Genomic DNA, 23,153 nt, shown 5'->3' on the forward strand with positions numbered 1-23,153 from the left:
CGGCGTCGAGACAGAGATCTCCCAATCAAAGTGAGTATACACCCTTGAATGCTCCTCGGGCAGACATTGTAAATGTCATGAAGGTGCGCAATATCCTAAAATGGCCACCAAAGCTTCCAACAAAGACTAGGGAGCAAAATATGGAGAAGTATTGCCGTTTCCATAAGGATTACGGTCACTATACCAATGATTGTAGGCATTTAAAGGCCGATATCGAGAGATTGATATCGCAAGGTCACCTATCCAGCTTCGTCAAGGGGAGACAGACAGAACCCCGAGGAACCGATGACAAAAGGGAGCGTTTGGTAAGTCAGGAGCGGCCAACCGAAGCTCCTCAATCCAAGAAGCGCAAAGAAGTGATCGATGCTACCCGATCACCCATATTGACAATATTCGGAGGACCTGAACCTAAATCGCTCCGAAAATTGAAGGCCAAATCAAAATTTATTAGAGCTGGAGAAATGCAAAAGCAGAAAAGACGGAATGGTGAGGGTTCGATTACCTTCGGTGAAGAAGATGAGAGAGATGTATATATACCTCATGATGACGCCATAGTCATCAAGGTAGAGATTGCAAGTCGGGAGGTGCACAGAGTGTTAGTTGACACAGGGTCTGCTGCAAACATTTTATCTTATGAGGCTTATCAAAAGCTGAAAGTGGAAGAGGATCTAATGGAGCCGTTATCTACACATCTTTACGGCTTTTCTAGATTGTCAGCTATAGCCACAGGATCAGTACAACTGGATATATCAGTTGGAAGCTTCGCCAAAGAAGCTACTATTTGAGTGAACTTCTTGGTGGTTCGGGAACTTCCAGCTTACAACGTCATTCTCAGCGAGCCATCCCTTTCAAATTTAGGTGCTGTGGTTTCAACAAAGCACTTGAAGATAAAATTCCCAACTAAAATGGGAATCGGTCAGGTTTCCTTTGACCAGGGAATCTCCAGACAATGCTACGTGGCATATCTGAAAGATAAAGAAGGCCTGAAGAAGGCATAGCATTGCCAATAGAGATACGGGATGATCGGGATGAGACGGAAATGCAAAGACCCGAGCCCGTAGAAAAGTTGGAACGAATTCAGCTGGATCCTGACAAGTAAAAAAAAAACTACTCATATCGGATCTTAACAGCTAGAGGAATTCCAAACAGAACTGAAGTCATTCCTTCGGGAAAACAGTGATGTGTTTGCATGGTCTGCGGAGGATATGCCGGGAATAGATCAACAGATGGCAGAGCACAAACTTTGGATAGATCCAAAGGTAAAACTAGTTATTCAGAAGAGAAGAAACTTCTCGATAGAAAAGCACAAAGGGGTCATTAGGGGTGAAGTCAAAAAGTTGAAGAATTCAGGGTTCATTGAACCCATCAAATGTCCAATCTGATTGGCATATGTTGTAATGGTCAAGAAGGCGAATGGAAAGTGGAGAATGTGCACAGATTAAACAGATCTCAACAAGGTTTGCCTGAAAGACTGTTATTCGTTGCCCCTTTTAATAGATGCCACTGCTAGATATGAAACGTTAAGTTTCATGGATGCATATTCGAGGTATAATCAGATCCTCATGAACTAGGAGGATGAAAAGTTAACTGCTTTCATGACCGATCGTGGAAGCTTCTATTACAAAGTCATGTCGTTCAACTTGAAGAATGCGGGGTTACTTATCCAGAGGGCAGTAAACAAAATATTCAAGGATTGGATTGGGAGAAATATGGAAGCATACGTTGATGATATGCTAGTAAAAAACACAGAGAGATTGAGGCATATTGAAGATTTGACAGGAGTATTTTCGGTACTCCGGAAATACCAAATGAAGCTGAACCAGAAAAAATGTGCCTTCGGAGTATCGTCAAGGAAGTTCACAGGTTTCATGGTGTCTCAAAGAGGTATCGAGGCCAATCTGGCCAAAATACAGGCTTTAATTAACATGGAATCTTCCAAGACTGTTCAGGATGTGCAATGCCTAACGGGAAGAGTAGCTACGTTGAACCAGTTCATTTCACAATTGGGAGAAAAATGCCTCCCCTTTTTCAAGGCACTCAAGGATTTGAGGGGCAGTAAGGAGGTGAAGTGGTTAGAATAATGTCAAAAGGTGTTCGAAGATTTGAAGGAAACTGTAAAATCCAGCCCAAACCTAGCCAGGACACCCTATTTGTTTTGGGTGAAGAAGGGCTTATTTAATATTTGACCTAGAGTTGGACCTTAAGTACCGTGTGGTTATCTTTGGAAGGTCCTAAGAAGTCTTTGTGGGCCATCTCAGTAGAAGATATGGTGTTTGATCCCGAAACCCATGGATATTGATGATAGTGTTTCCTTATGGAAACTTTACTTGATTTGGAGTTAAAGTGCCCATTGATGTAGAAGAACTTGGTTGATGGGCCTAAAGCCTAGTTGGACCTGGTTTGAAGACATCCCTCCATACTAGGTAAGTAGTATGATGTGTTGAAAGAAGCCCATCCAAAAATATTGAAGTTAGGCCCATTAAATCCCTATTTTTGAGGAAGTTGCCTAGGCAAGGGCAGTTTGGTAAATTTCTGTTTTTAGGGTTTTTAAAAGTTTATTTATTGGAAATTCGTGGTAAACAATCCCACTAGGTATCTAAGTCTCTAGAGAATGTGGAAAGGATTAGAACCTCTTCCTTGGCAACCAATCAACCAACAGGGGCAGTTTGGTCAGTTTGGTAAAATCTTAGCAATTTAGGGACTTCGTATGCTAAAAGGGGGGGGGGGAACTCCATGTTTTTCACTCACAATTAGTTCTAAGCCTTTGGAGAACGTGGGAAGAGCCCTAGAACCTCTCCTCCAAAGTCAAGGAAGATTCTCAAGCATCCATTCGAGTTTCTTCATCAGTTCCTCTTCTAAAAGGTTAGTAATCGATTTGTTTCTTCTTTGATTTGTTCTTTCTTCTATACTTCTGATCTCCTAACTATGAGAAATGTATTATACTACTGTAATGGCCTCTTCTCTAATTCTATTAGCCCTAGAGTGAATCCCCCAATTCACTCTATGTTCTTGAAGTCATATGGCGATGATTCTTGAAATTGACTTTACCCATGATCTTGATCACTCCCTCATTATTATTCTACTGATTTTGGTGATTGTGGGAAAGGTCTCACATCAGTGCTACAACTTTTCCTTCTATCCCCATGATTGTTAGGTTGATTCCCTCTTTCCCCCATCCTTGCCAAACAAAAGTAAGGGTTATTCTATGAGAGCTGATTTTGGGGTAACTCTCATGAGAGCTAACCAAATTAGGAAATTCTAATCAATTATTTATTGGTAGATCCTTTCCAAAGCCATTCTTGATTTTGAAATACTAATGAATGTTTCCCTTATCTATCTTGGGTGATTTGTGAGTGTAAAACCCAGCCCTAACCTTGACCCGGAAACCTTGTTATTTGTAGGTCCGATGACCCGAAGTAAAGTAAGAAGTCAGCTTTGGGCCATCCCAGTAGAGGACTTGGTGTCTGGCTTTGAATCCATGAAAGTTGATGATGAGGTTCTATTTATGGAAACTGAATCCTGATGAAGATCTGATTAGTTGATGGACTTGGAGTGCTCTCTATCTTGGTTTGAAGGCATTTCTACCTATTAGGTAAGTCACTTGACTTGTGTGCAAAACCCCTTTAGGATTGGATTTGATCTGGACCTTCAATTCCCTCGTTTTGGTCTTCGTTGTCAAGCATTGGTCGACTGATTGGTCGACTGGGCCAGTCGACCAATCCACTCGACCAATGAGTGCTGTCTTTGGCAATTAGGTTGTTCTTGCTCTATTTAAGTCCAATCTCGAGTCCACTTCGTATTTGCTGCCTCCAAACCCTCTGGAACGAACCAAAGACCTCTGCAAGTCATCTCTCTTGCATCCTTGGTGTTTTCTTGACGGATCTTCGTCGAAACTCTTCTTTTTGCATCAAAAGGTATGTCTACTCTCTCTTCTTCTCCTCCATCTTTGTTTTTCTTTCCTTTTTGAGTTGAGACAGAGAAGAGATGCTGCATTCTCTGTTGCAAACATCTCTCGAACATGTTCTCATGATCATCCTAAGGATTTGAGGCTAGAACAATGATCTTAACCATGATCATTGCAAGCTTTTGAAGGAATCATGATCAAACCATGATCTAATCTTTGATTAAACTTCTAATCTGAATTCTGATCTCTTTGGATCTTCTTTGTTGATCATGTTAGAAGTTAATTACTGTGTTTTCTTTCCATGATCCATAATCTATAGATTTCTAGTTGTTCTCTTCTACCATACTATGTGTTCTTCATGATGCATGGTAGTTACATATATGGTAGGTTTTATTTCCTTATTTAGATTTATGCTTCTAAGCCTTATTCCATGAAGATCTATGTATGTTTTCATGATACCATTACCGAAAGCAATGATCCATCCTCCTATTGTTCTTGTCTTTGTTTTCTATTTCAAATTCATCAAGATCCATGATTGATTTAACTATGGTAACTTTTTGTTTCCTAATTTGGATCTTGATATCTTGATTGGATTAGTGTTTTGAGGTCCCCTATATGTTAGAATACTACTGATGTAGTCTACCCCTTGATTAGTACCCTTTTGAACCACCACCAAATTCGGATTTCATATCTTAAGACTCTGTTTTTTTAGGCTACTGTCTGCATTGGTCGACTGATTGGTCGACTGGACCACTCGACCAATCCACTCGACCAATGAGTACAGCAACTCCAGAATTGGTCTATGTTGGATGTTTTGGTATCTTTTCTGTTAGGGATCTTTCCTAATATGTTGTATATACTTGTTTAGGACCTTCTTCTCAAGTTTGCCAAGATCTTACTTGATTTCTTAGGATTCCTTTGCGAGTTATAAAAGGTAAGGATGGTTATTTCCTTAATTACATAGATAGCATGAATCTAGTTTCTATATTTGAATATCATAGATATGATTCCTAAATTAGATTCTTGCAATGATATACTACTGTTGCATAACTTTGATTACAGTAGCATTACTTATTCATATTAAATTGATTCATGTATGATTTACTTACCAATGTTATACAAGTGATTGTAATTATTGATTTCTTTCCATATATGAAGTTACCATATATGTGATGATATGATTTGATGCATGTGTATGCTTAAGTATGGTTTGGAAAGGAGAGGTGTCCTTTTGACATTTCTGTCCTTGGACTACTACGGGAATATTATGGGATGTTTCCGGAGATGCCCTCTGGACACCTTCCTAAACTGTTGGATGACATATCTAGGATTTGTCTAGTAGTGTTTGGCTAGGATGTCCTGTTATGTCAGACCCTAATCGGAGGGGAGGGGTATTGAGACCGAACGACCCGTGGTAGCAATGGGGATTCATGGGCGCTCAAGACCGGTAACCAACCCGTGAGAGGACAGGAATCACATTGTGGGGGCCATTTATTGGTAGGGTTGCATATGGTTAGACTTGGGCTCACGGGCGCTTAAGACCGGTAACCAACCCGTGAGAGGACGTGAGAGCTTCCCGTTTACCATATGTGGATAACCAATAGGGTTGATGAGTCCGTAGTCCGAGTTGGTCGGTGCCATAGGATACGCTGACTCTAGTGTGAAGGATACCGGAAAGGATCGTCAGGGACGAGGAATGGAAGTATCTGGATCGGACTTGATGTAACTAAGTAGAAGACTTGCATTTGGCTAGGTTTTACCCCGACATGCGCCAAGATTTATACTAAATGGTTGTGAGAGAGTGTGTTGACTTAACCCCCCGCCAAGGTTTGTCCTGAGGGATGAAGGACCCATTACCAATCGGCTGCTCAAGACCGGTGAAATGATCCGTGAGAGAATCCAAGATATCTTAAATGGTTTGAGGATGTGAGTGGACTTTCCTAAAGAAGTACGGTGCTATGACTTAAAGCATGTCTGCCAATAGAGACCAGCATACATAGAGTTAGATTCATTCATTCATTGTTTGTCTCATATCATATTGCATTTATGTTTGTTCTGGAATCCTGCCATTTATGTTATTATGGATTTTTAACTGCCTTACTGAGTTTCTTTGAAACTCATTCCTTTATTGTACAATGTTGTTAGACTATCCTACAGGTACTGAGTACTATGACGGTCCCTATGAAGAAGCGCAAGGCGAAGAGGCATATCTCCAGGAAGGTGATTGCGGTTACCACAATTACTCTGAAGATCCCACGAGTGGTTATGCTCCGTACGATGCTTAGTCCGACCATTGAGTGGAAGCGTCCTTGTGCCATTTATGAGATTTACACTTACAAGGATGTTGTCTATAAAGTGGAGAACAATTTAGTTACCCAATGTACTTGCTACTGGGATTAGATTTTGTCTAGTTTATTCTTTAGAGCTACTTTTCCGCTGGATGTAAAGTGGAACTTTTGCCTCACTTTACTTATCTGTTTGATACTCTGATTATATCTATTATTCTGATTCATTTATGCTTCATTCTTTCTTTATTGGATCTATGATTTATCTTCCGCACTCTTGTTTTGATTGTTCATGATTATGTTATTGTTTATGTGGGGGGGTGGTCCCGGGGGCCCGGGTGGGGGGGGGGGGGGACCCCCGGGGGGGGGGGGGGGGGGGGGGGGGGGGGGGGGGGGGGGGGGGGGGGGAAAAAAAAATTATATAATCTCATGAGCAGTAACCAAATAGGGAAAACCTAATCCTCCTCTAAATTATTGGATCCTCCCCAAGACTTTCTTTATTATGATTTCTTTTTTTTTATTCCTTAGGGTGAATCTTTATTCTCCCTAGTCTTCCCGTGGGATATTAGAATTTCTTTCCTTTGACTTTATTTACATTGTTTCCTCTCATTGTTAGACCTTTCCAATACCTTCTTGATTTTAAAATACTATTCTTCCTTTCTTAGAGTGAATCCCCCATTCAATCTATATTCTTGAAACCATATGATCATATTCTTGTTTCTTGATTCTTGACTATTCTTTCTTTCTTAGAGTGAATTCCTCAATTCACTCTATGTTCTTGAAATTCTTGAAACCATATGGTGATGATCTTATTTCTTGATGTTTTATGTCTATGATCTTACCTGAGATCTTGATGACTCTTTCCATGATTTTCCTACCTATCTTTATGATTGTGGGGAAGGTCTCATACCATTACCATGACCTTCCCTTGTGTCCCCATGATTATTGGATGAATCCCTTTCTTTCCTAAATGAGAAACCTTAATAGTTGAATTTGGGAGGAAACCCTTGGGTAACCCTCATGAGATAATATCCAAATTGGGTAACCCTCATGAGAGAGTACCCAATTGGGGACCCTATTATTTCTAATCCTCCCCAATTGCATTCTTTGTTTTGAATTACTAATTTTATAATTCCCCTTACACTCTATGAACCTACCTTGGGTTATCTTGAGAACCAATCTAGGGGAACCTTCATGAGAGGATATTTATTTGAAAACCCTAACTTCCTTTGTTAATTATTGGGTGATCCCCAAAGCTTTTCTTGACATGGTTATTACTCTTTTATTCCCTAGGGTTTATTCACCCTAGCCTTTCCATGAGAGTCATGGACTATGTTGAAACCCTAATCCTTAGGACTCAATCAAGAACCTATCTTTTTACCTTTACTTGATGCTTTGACTTTCTTAGATAGTCTTAATATGATCTAGGAAGCTCCCCTTCGAATTTCGAATCAATCAAACTTCAAACGATGAAGTTATGATCAAAACATCGTATTCTATCCGTACTGAATTTGCTTGGTCGATGCCATCAACCAAGGCCATCGACCAAGGCTGCTACTGATAGCATAATTTCTCAGTTTTGCTCCGTTTCGACTCCAATCTCTTGGGATTTGTTTCTTATGACCTATACATGTTTTGTCAAGCTTGTTTAGGTTATTTTGATATTGATCTCTGATCTCTCTTTTGAAGACTATAAGTTCGGATTACGAGGTGAGTATTCCACTCACAATATGCATATTTACATACCTTGTTATGATATGATTCGAATGCATGATTTAGCTACTATTGATTTACTTTCCTTATATTATGTTACCTCTGCAATTACAGTAGGTTATTCATATTGTGATTTACATATTGGAATGAATTATGAATGATGTTGAATGTGATTTGGACTATGGTGTGACATGTATGGAATCATGATTTTGATGAGATGTGTATGCCTAGGTTGTGATCGGGGAATGGGGAATGCCCTTTTGGCATTTCTGCTTTTGGACACTAGCGGAGGTGGTATAGGACGCTTTCCTATGGTGCCCCTTGGCGCTTTCCCTGATCACTGGTTGACATACCTAGGGCATGTCTAGAAGTGTTTGGCTAGGATGTCCCTATTATATCAGGCCCGATCGAAAGGGAATTGAGACCGAGCAACCCGTGGTAGCAATGGGGATTTGTGGGCACTTTAGATTCATAATATCTGTATAGGACATGAGTCATATTGCGAATACTTGTGAGAGGCCATTCATTGGTACAATTGCAGAAGTGGAACGTGGGCCCTGAACTCAAGACCGGTGAAATGACCCATGAGAGCGAACGGAAGTACCTGTTAGCTTGATGTAGCTAGCCAATAGAGTTGATGAGTCCGTAGTCCGAGATGGTGGATTCCATAAAGATACGCTGACTCAAGGGAGAATGATAATACCGGAAAGGATCCCGGATGGGAGAAATGGAAATATCTGGATCTAAGTTGATATAACTAAGTAGAAGACTTGCATTTGGCTAGGGTTAAATCCGACACGCGCCAGTACTCATATCAATGGCGGAGTAAGAGAGTGTTGACTTAAACCCCAACCATGGAATGTCCAGATGGATGCCTTAACCCAATTACCGCAGAGAACCCAAAAGATGTGCATAAGAGCCGTGAGGGAAGAGTGACTGAGACCTACCCAGAGGAGTATGGTGCTATGACTTAAAGCGTGTTTGCCAATGGAGACCAGCATACATATGTAGAGTTAGAAGCATACTTGCACATATTGTTTCACGTCATTGCATTTATGTTTGCCTTGGAATGTGTGTGAAGATGTTTATTGTGATTGAATACTTGCTGAGTTCTTTTGAACTCACTCCTTTTTGCAACATCTTTTGTTAGACTTTCCTGTAGGTACTACTACTGTTGACTATGATAGTCAATATTATGAAGACCAAGTTGACGACTCTTATGGTACTAGTCACGGTGACTATGTCGGCGAAGACTATTAGTATGAGACTGATATTTATTAGGATTAGTTCGGCTTTAGCACTTGAGTGCCAGCGATGGGACATCGTCTCAATATCTTTTTGATCTTTTTTAGAGACCTTAGTTGTCCGTTCCCCCTTTTTCTTTTGGGAACCATTTGTAATCTTCTTTTGCTTTTGATCTACCTTCTACTTTGTTTGTGGGGTATAATTCCGCTATACTTTACAATTCCTTGATTGGTATCTTGTTATTTCTGCACTCTGATTGTATTCTTGAATCGTATCTTAATATTTTGATTAATAATGTTAAACATTCGATTTATTCTTGCTTTTGATTATATTATTGTGCTAAGTGGATATGATCATTCCTAAACTTGATCTTCGGGGCTGTGGATCACTCCTTTAGGTATTCCAGATAGGGTACCGACTGGCTGGATGTGACAGAAACATTGGGTAAACCACCGCTTTTGTCCCTACCGGAGAAAGGAGAAATTTTGCAAGTTTACTTAGCAACATCACACTCGGCGGTAAGTGCGGTACTTGTTCAGGAGAAAGACAAGAAATAGTGGCAAATTTATTATGTCAGCCATGTGCTCCTCGACGCAGAAACGTGATATTCCCAGATCGAGAAGCAGGCTTTGGCTCTTATGATAGCGGCCAGGAAACTAAGGCCATACTTTCAAGCACATCCAATTGAGGTATTGACTACTTTTCCTCTTAATAAAGTTCTTCGAAAGCCAGATTTATCTGGAAGAATGGCAGCATGGTTGGTCGAGCTTGGCAAATTCCAAGTAAGTTTCAGGCCTCGAACGGCAATCAAGGCCCAAGCATTGGCTGACTTCGTGGTAGAAACTACTGCACCGATCGAGGAAATAGCCGAGCCTAATATTCCAACCATGTGGGAGGTATACGTGGACAGCTCGAGCAATAAAGAAGGAGCCGGAGCTGGGATTCTTTTGAAAAGCTTGGCAGGGTTCATAATTCGCTATGCTTTAAGTCACGCCAAAGGGCAGTTAAAGTTTTCTTGTCACTATCTGATTGGTCAAGGGGGACAGAAATAGAGGCCTCACCACCAGAATTGCCCTTACCGATGCTATATTCAGAAGGACCTTCAAAAGAAACCCTACCACCCTCCATTACTATGAGGGTTTGGTTCTGGTTTTTAACAAAAAGAAAGCGGAGACGAAAGTAAAAGGAAAGATCGAGACAACAAAGTAAAGGGTACAAAGGAGTCAGTGAACTTACTGATTCACCGAAGCAGAGAGCCTAAAAGCGAGAAGATTGTTAGGGCACAAGGAAGACGACGAAGTTTCAAATTCCAGACAAAGAGAATGAAACGTACGAAGACAACGAATCGTTTTTAAGCACACAGATGATTGAGGATGTGTGTGGTTCAGATAAATTTAGCATCAACGATCACGATCAGAAGTCGTTTCAAAAAAGTTTGAAAACAAATCAGAACAGGCGTTTTGAGAAACCATCATTTTGATTTTGTGAGCAATGATGATTTCGGCTGCAGAGGACGCGTGACATCACCCCCATAAAAAATGAAGACATTCACGAAACTCGAGGAAATAGCGATGCAGCCGCATTAAATACAATACGACATTTAATAAGCGAAGGATTATGCAAAACCTTCATTTGACAAACAGGTCCAGTTCAAACCAAGCCCTCGGAATTGCTTGAACGCTTGGTTTGGGGGGCTCATGATACGAGAGAAATCATAATCGAACTGGGTCCACCCTTGGTTCGACCCTCAACCCCGGTCAGGAAGAAATGAACCAACTCGCATCCGAGCAGGCCGGGTTTAAAAGATAACTTGCTGAGGAAGTAAACTGACTCAGTCAACAAGCGTGCCAGAATCCGTGATAATCGGAGTGGATGAATCATCAAGGAGACGGTTAACGGCACCTATGGGAGAAAATGATCGTGCTTACTTAGATAACTGCCACACTATGATCGTGCTAACAAATAAGTTATTCACTATCCCATCAATGAATATATCTATTATCAACGGATCTAATCATTAAGATCAGACGATCACCAGAAGAAGGCTCAAATAAATCCAATGAAGAAGATTTGAAGGTAAACACTATATAAACATGACCTACGTACAACAGAGGTATCTGAATCGTATTCCATCTATTCATATTCATACTTTTGCTCTGTGCTCAAGCAGAGCCTTTTATGATTAGTTCATCAGCTGACTTAGCCTTCGGAGGTTTACTCCTGACCCCCATGGTCGGGCCACGTCTGACGTTTGTTTTTGCAGGTCATCCACACGTGATCTAAGGGCTAAGCGGATTTTGGACACATCAGGATGAAATGAAAACCAATTCAGTTGAATAGGAGGTTAATTGCCTAAGTAATAATGGCAAAACAGGGCCAAGAGTGAGGAACACTCATTGGAAAACTCATTGTGATTGGAGAAGGAAAAGCCCTAAATTTCGAGGTGGACTTCTACTTGGGCACTCACCAATCGATGCAACTAGTTGATAAAATAATGATTGGTTGGGGATCTATATCGACTGGGGGTATATCAAGGGTGAACTGAGACTTAATTGAAGGGGAATATTGAGAAGGAATGTTTGTACACGATCAGTAAAATGTGTATGTCATAAATAGGGGAGATTGGTTGAGTTCGAAGTCTAACAACCCATCTTAGAACCACAATCGAATAGAATCAACAACTCAACAAGGTGAAGAGGAATTGGATGCTAGACTTAGGATGTGACCTAATCTTTTCTTACATCATGAATGTTATCTATGTTGTGATACGAATATGTAACTATGCATGATATGTTGCATGCGTTCATAATGTAACATGTGAGTCCCACACTAAATGCACACACAGTACTTATATGTTAACATCATACTTATCAATATCATGATACTTAAATGAATGCATATGTTCACAGGTGATTGGAGAATTGCAACCATTGCCTATGAACACCCATGCATCTCACATACTCGTGCACACTTGCATATAAATCCATAACCATGTAGCTGCATTGGGCTAGGACTTATCCCATTTGCAACCACCTTATAAACAGGGGCATTGAGTTTGGAGCCTATGGTATCAGTGGGCACCCAACAGACGGAATGGGAGACTGAGTACCCTAGTGTACCATTCATATCACTACCAATATAACAACCCCCATGATATTAACTCGAAACCCAAATTGTAAGTCCGAGTACCTGAGCCTCTAGTCGGAAGAAGTTGTGGGCCAGTCGAATTAACGTCCATGTTTCAGCCCCAGAACCAATGGATCTAGATGAAGTTGGTGAAGAACCCGCCTTATTGGGAACCGAAAGAAGATCCAGTTAGAACCCGAATAGTTTGGGCATGTGGATATCTAGTGCGAGAGAGTCAAGATTGGAAGATGTCAATGAGCAAGGTAAGAACCTCCTACATGATATTTAAGCTTGCAACAATGTTAGGGATCAACCGGGAGTGGAAGATATTAATAAGTGATGTAAGAGTCTCCTACATGATGTTTAAGCTTGCAACAATGTTAGGGATCAATAGGGATTACAAAGCACCCAAGTACTTGAAAGTACTAGGGGCGGTAGCTTGGAATAGTACGGGGCAAAATACCCCCTAAACCCTATTTTTGCATTATTTTAATGTTGTAGACTGTTGGGGATGATTGTAATGTTAGAAAACACATGTTGTAGAAGGAAGACCTTGTTTAATGGAGAATCTCGTGGAGACTTTGTTGACATTTGGATCCTAGAAGAAGGTAAGCTAACTACTCTCTTATTATATTAGTTCTCTTCTCTTTAGAGAGTAAATTTCTTACAAATGTTTGCTAGAAGATGATTGGAGATGGGGGGTAATTATTTTCCTTCTTTTCGAATAATTTGCCGAAAAAATAGATCTAATATCTATTTTAACAGCGGATACTTTCAAAAAGAGATATAAATTTATAGATCCATGTTGTGTTTAGTTCGTTTGTTTTTCATGATTGGAGAGGCTTATGTGGTGATCTAGGAATGTGATTTAGGATTAAGATCATCCCAAAAATATGTCGAAGATGGGTGATCAAAAGACTCAGGCAATCGACTCAAGTAACTGGCCCAAGCAGCCGATTGGTTCACAACTCCTGTTTTGAGGTTTTTTCTACTCAATTTGATTCCTAAACTGAAATGAAACTTTATGAACGTAACTTTAGGGTTTACTAGGATCTACTGAAGTGTTTGGTTATGAGAATCTTGGTCATTTATCAGTATTTTTTAGCTAAGTCACGTAAGGACGCAATTACATATACAGCTAGAATGTTTGATGGATGATCTATTTATTATTCTAAGCATGTCTATAACTCTTTAACTTGTTGTACTTATTTTTATGCACAATAATTACTAATTGTGAATTGTGAATGATAATGATTGTGTTTTACTTCAAAATGTGATGAAAGATGTTTGAATGGTGTGGCTTTAACTTAGGGAATACCTGGATTGGTATCCTTATTCATGAACATTAGGGACTGTGGTCTGACAGGTCTGGACCATTGTCCTTGGTGCTTCTTGCAGTTTCCTTAGTTGTTGTCCTTCATGACTAGGATGTCTAGATACATGGTTATGTTGCCCATTACAGCTACTACCCCTTCGGCCGGGGTATTGAAGCTCATTGACCCATGATGGCAGTGATCTATGGGCTTTCAACAGAGGTAACTAGTCCATGAGGAGACACAAACCCACTATTTATTATGCAATGGTAGGGTTGCATATATTGAGGGTTGAGCTTATTGGCATCCAAAAGATGGTTTGGGTGTCGTAAGGAAACATAAGAGGCATCTGCCCTAGCGTATGTGGATGACCATAGGATTAAGAAATGTCGTCCAACAGAGGTAACAAGTTCATGAGGATTAGCATTCTTAGGTGGAGGTGGATACTAGACCAACAAGGCACTAAGCATGAGAAAAGGTATCTGGACCACATATAGTGTGTTACCAAATGACCTTGCATTGGGTTTAGAATCCTTGACATGCACCAGCACTCAGACCAATGGTCGTGATAAGAGAGTGTGGACAGATACCCTAGCTATGGTGGATGATGTGGAGGGTACCCCTAGGATCCCAACATAGGTATCTAGTCTGTGAGGGATCACAAGTGACAAGACCTACCTAGAGGAGGCCTGGTGTATATCTTAATGAATGTTGTCTAGCTAGAGACTTGCATAGTTAGATTTCTTAGATGCATACATAGCATATCATTCCATTACTCTTCTCTTTCTTTTTCTGTGATCGAGGTATATGTATGTGATTGTTGCCTTACTGAGTTCTTTATAACTCATTCATTGTGGATTTCTTGTTTTTCTTTTCTTTTTCAGATTACTATGTAGGTCATGAGAGAACCTTTCTCTAGGAGAGTTCGACACAGACAAAACTAAGCAATGAACCCTCAGGAGAATACCCTGAGGTGCATGGAGACTCCTACTCTTGCTGGGACTATTCCTATGGTATCAACACTTCTGAGACCAAGGAGGTTACTTATGGGAGCATAGTGGCCCTAGTTGGGATTAAAATTTGTAATAACCCCCATATTTCTAACCCGGAATTCTTTTTGCAGGTCCAAGTGTGAAATCCTGCACCAACCCTAATCTGAAAATCCATGTTGTAGGTCCAAAGACCCGAAGTCAAGGTACAAGACCATTGTGACCCTCTCTGTTGAACCCATTGGCTCTGATTAGAACCAATGGAGATTGAAAGTGAAGTTTCCCATTATGGAAACCTTGTGTGATTTTTTGAGAAGATGTAGCCTAAGTGATGATGGACTTGGGAAATGGACTTTGAGTACAGTGTTGACACCTTCGAAAAGTCCTATTAAGTTAGGTAAGACCCTTCCTTAAGTTGCTTGAGGACCCAAGTGGTGGTTTTGGCTTCTAGGAATCAAAATTCAACAGTTTTACCTAAGGCACTGCCTTGGTCGATTGCTTATTGCTTTGGTCGTTCCAATCGACCAAGGCAATCGACCAAAGCAAGCTTAGGGACATAATTGTCTATTTTGGGGAAATTAGGTTTTTGGAGCCCTATATATTTAAACATTGATCTAATTTGTACCACTTTGCCTCTTATCCTCTGGAGAATGTGAGAAGAACTCTAGAGCTTCCTCCTCAAGACCAAAGTTGATTCCAAGCATCCAAGTGAAGTTCCTCCATTGAATCTTCTTCTACAAGGTTAGTATTCGATTCTATTCTATATTGATCTATTATCTCTATTGTTTCTACTCTTTGTTTTGATTGTGAGGAAGGTCTTACACGGCTGTAATGGCCTAATCTCAGATCCTCATAATAATTCACTCTAATCTCTTCGTAGACAATACGGTGTGATTTTCATGTTTTAACCTAGCATGAGACCGTGATCTATTCTTACCGTAGTTATTTGATTCTAATCCATGTTAGATCTATTCCTAGGTTGTTTTCTATGCATCTACTATTTTCTTACCTTTAGAATGAATCCCCATTCATTCTAATCTTTTCGTGTGAATATGCGGATCAACAAGCCTATTAGGTGATTTATTGGATTTCTATTCCAATGACCTTGTTTGATGTTTAGATCATCATAGATAGTCTTAGTATGTTTTTTTAGAATTTTCTATTAATTTCTGAATATTCCGATGTCGTTCAAAGTGTTTCCAACCAAAGTTAGAAGTTATTGTCCGTACACAATAGCTTTGGTCGATCCAACCTTCCAAAGGCCAATCGACCAAAGGGTGCCCAGATAGCAAGTTTTGTATGTTTTGTCTACGTTTCGTCTCCGATCATTAGGGTTTGTTCCTTATACTCTCTACATGTTTATTCAGGATTGTTTTAGTGATTTTGGACTTCCTCTTTGATCTCTTGCTTGGAGTTTATGAAGTTGAATATAAGGTGAATACGTTCACTCACAATTTGCACAAATATATGCTTTGATATGTTAGAACTTATATGCATGTGTTAGCTATTGTAGTTATACTTTTTCTATATTGTTATACTTTTGTAATTACAGTAGGCTATTTGTGATATGATTTACATACTTGTATTGAATATGAATGATGTGATTGTGAGTTGGACTTTATTGTGATATTTATGGAATCATGATGTGTTGTAATTGCCTAAGTGTGGTTGTGGATTGGGGAATGCCCTTTTGGCATTTCTATCATTGGATAGCTGTGGAGGTGGTATGGGACGCCTTCCTATGGTGCCCTTTGACGCTTTCCCCAACTACTAGATGACATATTTAGGATTGGTCTAAATGAGTTTGACTACGGAAAATCCTATCATATCTGACCCTATCGGAAGGGGTATTGAGACCGAGTGACCTGTGGCAGCAATGGGATTTCTCAAGACCGGTAACCAACCCGTGTGAGGACATAAATCACATTGTGTGGGCCATTCATTGGTAGGGTCGCACATAATAAGCCTGGGCTTATGAGCACTCAAGACCGGTAACCAACCATGAGAGGACATGAAATCTTCCCGTTTATTATATGTGGATGACCAATAGTGTCACACCCCACCCGCCGGTCTCAGTTTACTCACCCGATAACTGTGGGAGTGATCCGTCATAGGATCCACGGTTTTTGTCCATCAATAATAATAAATGCATGTAAAGACAATCATGAGCAAGAATAAGTTCAATAATTAAATAAAATGATTACAGAAGTCCAAATACTCCAATAAAATAATCAAGGAAAGAATAGATGATAAAAAAGAATATGAGTTCAGCGGAAGCAATAAAAAGGAATTAAATGATTTTCTTTCCAGTTTCTTTCTCTAAAGCTAGATAATGTTTCTCATGTATTTCAAGAAAATGGGTCCTCCAGTTCTTCTTCATACGATGGGCAAACTGCTTGGCAACCTTGTCTCCTCGCCCATCAATGGGTGCTAAGCGCATTCCATGCACTCGTAGGAGCTCCCACACAGACTATCTCCATTTCCAATTGCCGGTGCCACATCTTCTTCATATGAAAAGGCTCCTTCATGGGAAACCAATCCATCTTCCGGCGTATATCCTCCATCTGTACCGGCTAATATAACATAGACAAATAAAGGAATGAGTTCTGGTGAACTCAGTAAGAACAACAATAATTCTCATCCATATGTCAAACCATCAGAAAATGCATATATGATATGTATGAGTGCAAAGTATGAATACCGCTAAGATCTAACTGTGCAAGTCTCTAACAGTTGGCATGCTTTAAGATATACACCAGCCCTCCTCTGTGTAGGTCTAGTCACTCTGATCCAACAAGGACTGTTTACCTCTGTAGGGATCCTGGGTAAAATGGAAAGTCTACACCTGGCTCTCAAACCATGGCTGGGGTTAGATCAACACTCTCTCACCACGACCATTGGCATGAGTACTGGCGCATGTCGGGGTTTCTAATCCAATGAAAGTCATAATGGTAACATACTACATGAAGTCCAGATACATCCCCTATGGCGCCAACCAACTCGGTTCAGTATCCTTCGCAACCTAGGAATGAGAACCCTCACGGATTGGATACCACTATTGGACTCCATTCCATAACCTTATGGTCATCCACATATTGTTGGGACGGAATGCTCTCATGACTCCTCACGACACCCGGTCCGCTCCTTGGACATCCATGAGCCCAACCCAAACATATGCAACCCTACCATTGTATGACCAACAGTGGACCACCGAGTCTCTACACAGACTAGTTACCGCTATAGGATAAAACAGAGTCACATCACCATCATCACGGGTCATCTGGCTTCAATTTTCCTACCGAAAGGGTAGAAATATGTGGCGTACCTAGCCATGCAACTCTAGACTCTACGTAGGTATGCCATCCAGTAGTTATGACAGTGCTGGAGACATTAGCGAACATGTGTCCCATTCCACAGCCCTTTGATATCTGAAGCTAAGATATCCCAATGGAATACCGTTTCCATCAGAACAACAATACATCAATCATCATCATACCACATTCATAATTGATATAAGAATATGCAAAGACAGTAAAAACATAAAGCATACACTAAGATCAAAAAGCTATTCATGGTTACATCAGTATATAAAATGAAAGAACGGTATTGAAAGACACTGGACTAGCATGTTCAAGTCATTTTATAAAGATGAGGTTGTATGCTACTGGTCCAACCTTCTCAATAATGTCAAAGGGACCAATATACCTAGGGTTGAGCTTTCCTTTGATATTGAAACGCATGACTCCCTTCATTGGCAAAACTTTCAAGAACACACGCTCACCAACTTGAAACTCAAAATCTGATTTTTTTTTATCTGCATAAGACTTCTGTCGAGACTGGGCAGTTTTGATCCTTTCTCTAATCATATCCACCATGGTACCGGTGGTTTCAATTAGATCAAGGCCAAGAACACGCCTTTCCCCAAGTTCATCCCAATACAGAGGAGTTATGCAAGTCTTTCCATACAAAGCTTTAAACGGGGCCATTTCGATAGTAGACTGATAACTGTTATTGTAAGCAAATTCCACCAAGGCTAGGTGGTCATCCTAGTTACCACTCATATCAATGACGCACGCTCGAAGCATTTCTTCCAAAATTTATATGGTCCTTTCCGATTGTCCATCGGTCTGAAGATGATGAGCAGTACTCAAATTCAGCTGAGTACCCAGGGCTTTCTGTAGACTATTCCAGAAATGCGAGGTGAACCTCAGATCTCTATCCGACACAATGCTAATAGGAACACCATGTAGTCTAACCACATTATCAACATAGAGTCGAGCCAACTTATCCATAGTATAGGTGATCTTCATTGAAATGAAGTGAGCCGATTTGATTAGTCGGTCCACTACCACCCACACTGAGTCATTCCCTTTGCTAGTTTGGGGTAGACCTATGACAAAATCCATAGAAATGTCTTCCCACTTCCAATTGGGCATAGGAAGAGGATGCAGAAGGCTAGACGAAGGCTGCCGGATAGCTTTCACACGTTGACAAGTCCCACACTTAGCAATGAAGTCATCCACATCATTCTTCATGCCGGACCACCAAAAATACCCCTTCATATCCTGATACATCTTCACAATTCCGGGATGGATAGTAAAGATGAACTGATGAGCATCAGTCAAGATTTCTTTTCTGAGGTCTTCCACAGTAGGAACACAAACTCTATCTCTGAATACAAGAGCACCATCAAAGGCTAGGGAGAAATTTTCTACTTCCTTAGTCTTTGAAGTGATAAGGTCAATCTTCTTCTTCAATTCTAGATCAGTCAACTGCAGAGCAACAATTCGGTCCCTCAAACTCGGTCGAACTGACACAGCTGCCAAAATAACACCGGAACCTTCTAACAAAATCTCAAGTCCAAATTTGACAATAGAGAACAATAAGGGCTTACTGAGAAATGCCAGATCTACACTTTCTCGATTGCTCTTCCTACTCAAAGCATCAGCAACCACATTAGCTTTTCCTGGATGATACTGAATATCATAATCATAGTCCTTCACCAGTTCTAGCCATCTTCGCTGTCTCATATTCAACTCCTTTTGAGTAAAGAAATACTTGAGACTCTTGTGGTCAGTGAAAATAGATATCTTTTCACCATATAGATAGTGACGCCAGATCTTTAGAGCAAAAACCATAGCTGTCAACTCCAGATCATGAGTGGGATAGTTATGCTCGTAGTTCTTCAATTGCCTAGAAGCATAAGCTACAACCTTCCCATGCTACATCAAAACACAACCCAAACCAACTTTAGTGGCATCAGTATATACTGTCAAACCACCAGAGTCATCTGGTATCGTCAACACCCGAGCGTTAGTCAACCTCTTCTTGAGTTCTTGAAAACTCTTTTCATAGGCTTCGTTCCACTCAAACTTGATTCCTTTTCTGGTAAGCTTGGTCATAGGGGCTGATAGTCTAGAGAAATTCTCAATAAAGCGCCTATAATATCCAGCCATACCAAGAAAACTTCGAATCTCGGTGATTGACTTAGGTCGGTCCAAATCGGCTACAGCTTGAACCTTCGCAGGGTCAACCTTGATACCGTCAGCAGAAACAATGTGACATAAGAACATAACTTTAGGTAACCAAAAGTCACATTTACTGAACTTGGTAAACAGCTTCTTCTCTCTCAAACGCTACAAAGCAAAACTCAAGTGCTCAACATGCTCTTCCTCGCTCTTTGAATAAATCAGAATCTCATCAATGAACACAATGATAAAGTTATCCAAGACATCCTGAAATAATCGGTTCATTAGATCAATGAATGCTGCCGATGCTTTAGTAAAGACCAATAGGCATGACTCGAAATTTGTAATGCCCATATCTAGTCTTAAATACAGTCCTGCAGACGTCACTGGACTTTACTCTCAACTGATGATACCCAGATCTTAGATCGATCTTCGAGAAAATAGCAGCACCTTTCAACTAATCAAACAAGTCGTCGATCCTAGGAAGAGGATATTTATTCTTGATCGTCAACTTGTTTAATTCACGATAGTCTATGCACATCCGCATACTACCGTCCTTCACGAACAACACCGAGGCTCCCCAAGGCAAAAAACACTGAGTTGGATAAACCCTTTGCTTGTCAAATCATTCAACTAGGTCTAAAGTTCTTTAAACTCAGTCAAAGCCATTTGATACGGAGCTTTCGAAACAAGGGCTGCTCTAGGAATTAGATCGATTGAAAACTCTAATTCCCTCTTTGGGGGCAAACCAGACAAATCATCAGGAAAATCCCTGTCAACATCAATATCAGACAACTGTTTCACACCTTCCAAAACATCCACAAAAGAGGAAACAAGTCCACCTGACTTTAACAGTCGCAGCCACAATCTTCTTGCTCAGCTTCCCTTGATTACCTTGGTACTCAAACGGACTATCATCCTTAGGTTGAAACAATACTTTCCTTTCAGAACAAAGGATAATTGCGCCATGCCTAGACAACCAATCCATTCCAAGTATCACATCAAAATCAAACATATCCAATTTGATCAACCAGGCTTCCACGATTCTACCAGCAATATCAACTGGATAAGACTCAACCACTTCATCTAATCTAACAACAGATCTGGTAGGAGTACTAATAACTAGTCCTCTTTCCAACTTTGCAAGTGTAACAGGAAATGACTCACAAATGAAGATGCAATGAATGAATGAGATGCACCAGTATCAAATAATACAAAAGTAGAGGTAGATGATACTAGAATAATACCGGTAACACTGAACACTTTTCCAAAAGGAACATTCGAGGCAGACTTCAAAGCTGACATCTGAGGATTCGGCTTCTGAGGGCAGTTATGGGAAGAATACCTGCTTTCCCACAATTAAAGCAATTCAATTCCCTACCACCAGCAGGAGCTGCTGAAGAAGGAAATGCAGGTCTCTGGTTATTCACCACTAGAAAGGGGTTAGCATATATCGGTCCAGAACCTTGACTTCCTACAACAGGACGCACCGGTCCACTGCTAGAACCATAACTCGATGCAGAGCTAAAGCTGGGACTAGCTCCTCTAGGTTGAAATGAAGGTGCGGAGTAAGGAGCAGGTCTAGTGAATCTCCGGTTACGGTCCACCAAATGATTCCCGTTCGCAACAAAACACTGGAGCTGATAATTCTCTCTTTTATTATCTTCCACTTTCTTCGCATTCGAACCATCTCCAGCATAGTCCACAATCCGATGAATCGCCAGATATATCTTCAGAGACGGCCTCAAACCTTTGAAGAATTTCTTTGCCTTTTCACGATCACCTTTAAATGCTGAAGGGGCAAAGAAGAACAACTCTTCAAACTTCTTCTGGTACTCCAGAATAGTTCTAGGTCCCTGTGTGAGTGCCATGAATTCAGCTTCTTTAGCATCTCTCACAAACTCAGGAAAGTAATTCTTGCAAAAGGCTTCCTTGAAAATTTCCCAAGTAAGAAATGGGTGCGAAGCTTCCAAAATAGGTCTGGTCGCATTCCACCTTCAAGCCATAGTCTCTGTGCTGCACACAAAATCTTATGAGATTCATTACAACGGAGGTTGCGAAAAGCTTTTTCCATCTCTCGGATCCACTTATTAGGAAACAATGTATCCGACGAGATACCAGTGAAAGCGGGGATCTAGAGCTTCAAGAAATGCTCCATCAATTTTGCATGAGGACCAGGGGCAAAACCGTCCACAAAAGCACTAGCCGCAGAAGTACCAGCTCCAAGAGGATTAAGAGCTGCTTGGGCATTCTACTGAGTAGTCGCAAAACCTTGCATCATAGTAGTGACCTGATTCTGCTGTTGATGTAACATGTTTTCCAAGATGTTCATCACATCCTGTATAGAGACTACTTGAGGTGGATTTGGAGGAGGAGGGTTTCCACTAGGAGGAATTTCAGTTCCCGGGACTTTAGTTCCCGTGCTTCCGGTAGGAATCTCAGCACGAGCTAGATCTTCACCGCCAACTTCACATTCTTGACCATTAACTACAACGCGATTCCTTAACTGAATCATTCTGCGAAAAGAACTCCAGAAATTAGCAACACTGTAAGATCAAGTCCGAAAAAGATTCTTTAAACCATACATGCACCCAACAAGGCTATCACCCACAAACAGAGGCAACATTAAGCACAAAGTCCAAAAAGAATCAAAACAGGGACTAAAATCACATTTCTGGGCAACAGCAACTAGGCCGATCACTCAAGCCGGTCGCTTGAGTCAATCGACCGCCACAATCGACCGCCCCAAATTTCGTGCGACAGAAACACTTCAAATACGGTTTTGGGTCCCATTTTCACTTCTACACTTCTAAAATCAGTATTTTGGCTCTGGGGATTTCATGCTTAGGCTAAGGAAAGTATTTTGAACCCTTTGTTGGCTTCGGATCTACTTCCCATGCGATCTTTACACGCTACACAGGTTATCTTCTCTCAAAACCCTTCTTTTCTATGGTTTGCATGTGAGAAACTACAATGTGCTTCTATTTCTAGGTTTTCTTTGGTGCTAAACATTCCTTTTATTTCCCAAAACATGTCTAGGCATAGATCTACTATTCACTATGCATTTTTACACTTGCAAGTAATTACTGGACATGTCCTAACTCTCATTT

Source organism: Hakea prostrata, chromosome 2, assembly GCF_041222555.1.
Source record: "Hakea prostrata isolate BN-2017 chromosome 2, UWA_Hpros_2, whole genome shotgun sequence".
Taxonomy (NCBI): Eukaryota; Viridiplantae; Streptophyta; class Magnoliopsida; order Proteales; family Proteaceae; genus Hakea; species Hakea prostrata.